This window comes from Poecilia latipinna, unplaced genomic scaffold (assembly GCF_001443285.1).
Source record: "Poecilia latipinna isolate Pla-1442-1.1 unplaced genomic scaffold, P_latipinna-1.0 Scaffold483, whole genome shotgun sequence".
Lineage (NCBI taxonomy): Eukaryota > Metazoa > Chordata > Actinopteri > Cyprinodontiformes > Poeciliidae > Poecilia > Poecilia latipinna.
The window spans coordinates 238266-240830 of record NW_015113099.1 but is presented as its reverse complement, the minus strand read 5'-3'; the positions used below and the strand labels follow the sequence as shown (position 1 = coordinate 240830).

At 44.7% G+C, this 2565-nt stretch overlaps 1 protein-coding gene across 1 annotated transcript in view; it reads right to left on the bottom strand.

Moving 5' to 3' along the window:
* Positions 1-1498, bottom strand: part of nrp1a (neuropilin 1a) — a 94089-nt gene extending 92591 nt beyond the window's left edge. Inside the window, exon 1 of the mRNA XM_015039762.1 lies at positions 845-1498. The gene's annotated coding sequence lies outside the window, so the exon portion shown is untranslated. The remainder of the gene's footprint in view (positions 1-844) is intronic.
* Between the last annotated feature and the right edge of the window lie 1067 nt (positions 1499-2565).

The window sequence follows — 2565 nt, the reverse complement described above, 5'->3', positions numbered from 1 at the left end:
CTCTCTTCTCTTCCCCCCCCCCCTCCCACTATCCTATCCTATCTCACAAAAACGGAGCCAGACAGTAATGGAAGATATAGTGACTCAACAGGACACTCTTGCTCCGGGCCACAGCCAGATAACAACAAGACACGTTGACAACCATAAACAGACTATTTTATTCATCGAAATTGGCTTCGTTTCTTGTTTTGAGGTGATTACTGCAAAACTTCCCAGCTGTGACTCCTGAATCCTGTCCAAACACTCTTCTTCCCATACAACTCAAGTGGAACTGGATCACATGTCATGTTATTTTCTCTCGTTTTTTTCTTACTCTGGAGCCACATAATTGTATTTATTTAATTTTTTTTTCTCTCTCTCTCTCTTTGTGAATTTTTATATATATATTTTTTTTTTATTTTATTTTGCGCACCAGTAAGCCTGTTTGTTAAAACCTGCCCCGCAACCGTGACACCATTAAACCGGGCGCTCTGAAATTTAGAGGAAATCGATGAAAGTGAACATTTCAGCAAAGCCTGCAAGTCGTTTAGCTGCTGGATCAGAGAGGGAGCATGGAAGCCTGATGTACAACACGCAGCGCGGTGAAATTGGAAATTGTGACATAAAATAGTAGAAAAGTCTGTTGGATGTTAACCGTGTTGCATTTTTATTAACGACGAGGAACAGGAGAGAGTTTGATATTTGGATTTGGTCAAAACGGTCAAATTCATGGATTTCTGTGAGAGAGAGAGAGAAAAAAACAAAATAATGAAAAGCGGTTTTTGAACATTTCTTTTACAGGATTCTGCGTCGACTTTTCTGCCAATCTTGGACGTAAAGTCAAATAAAAAACATCTGCATTCACCTGCGTCTTGAGGATCCGCGGACCAGCAGGCATCCAGCCCTCCTCTCCTCTCTCTCTCTCTCTCCGCTTTCCAACAACAGCAGAACAGAGCAAAGTGCGCGATCCGAAAGGCTTCCCTTTTGATTTCCTTAAACAAGTGACAAGAAAAATATCTCCCAAAAGCAAGCAGAAACAAAACTTATTTCATCTCCAACTTTGAACCGCCCGCAGAGTCCCGGAGGTTGGGAGGGGAGGGAGGTGGGGGGACTTAGCGCACAGTCGCTGCCCGGGAGAGCGGCTCCTCCGCTCGGCGTGCAGACAAGTCCTCTCCCCGCTATGAGAACGGCTCTCTCCGGCTCTCATTCAGCGGGGCTGTCACAGCTCAGACCCTGTCCACAGTGAGGAGGGTGGGGACGGGGGAAAAACAACCAGTTCCCAAATACAACACCTCTATCAAAAAATAAAAGTAAAAAATAATCTTTCAAAATAACTTTCCCCCTTTCTCTGTCTGTGCTCCTCTCGGCGCGCGTCTTCGCTCCTTCCACTGACTGATGCAAATGAGGGAGGGTCTGAGTTCGTGCCAGCCCAACACGCCCCCCTTTACTAGAGGAGAGCGACGGATGCGCGCGAGGCTGGTTCCCCCGCGTGCGCGTGCGTCTCTGCAATCGATATGCAGATTTCACGCAGCTGCCTGGCCGCTCGCTCGCTCCCCGTCAGCCTGCAGCCTTTATTGGATGCGCCAGAAAGTCTCAGTAAACAGAAGAAAAGAGGGGAAAAAAAAAATAAAAAATACACGCGCATTCTCAATGAGATCTATCTCCCAGTTGTGATCCATTCACCGACAACCTCCCTCCTGCCTGCCTGATATTCTCGTATGATAAAGAGCGGAGCAACGCCGCAGGACGGCGTCCAGAAGCCTTATAAGGATATTGGGGGAAGCCTCTGATTCCATCTCCCAACTCCAGAGGAGCGGCGGAGCTCACGAGGAAGATAAAGGATATTAAGACGAGCGTTGAGGTCACGCCAGTACAGCTTACACATACAGTACCATTGGCATATCGTGTTAATATCACTGGTGAACTGTAGGCAACTTTAATGCGTTTTTCTTGTAGACCATGTAAAACAGCACTACTCTGTGATGATTTTTTTTTTCTTCTCGATTCTTTGTAGCATGATGGCTCTATCCGGTTAGTTCATTGAACAGAATTATGCGAAGTAGGTAACAAAAAATAAATAAATAAATAAATAAATAAATAAATAAATAAATAAATAAATAAATAAATAAATAAAATAAAAAACGGTTGAAATTAGCATAACAGCTTGATGTTTGCTAGGAACCATCTTCTCTGAGGACCCATAATGCCTAGTGAGTAGATACCTTATCATCACCAGCGGGATGACTTTGGGTAAAAAGTGGGATGTTTGGTTCTGAATATGCTTAACAGCTTCAACTGATCTCCTTAAAGGGGCAGCATTGCGTATAATCGACTTTTGTGAGCTTTACATCATATCATAATTATTCACTCATGGAAAACATACCTGGAGGGTTGCTTTGATTCTTTCATACATGTTTGAGAAATCTTTTAATTTCCATCGGCAACCACTGATGGAACCAGTGAGAGGCTTTGTGAGAGCAAGCCTAAGCGCTTGCTGTCACAAAGCCCCGCCTATTTCCACAGAGCTCCTCCTCTTTTTCCTGACAGCTCACTCCTCGCCTTGTGCCTCCCCACTCAGCTCCACCA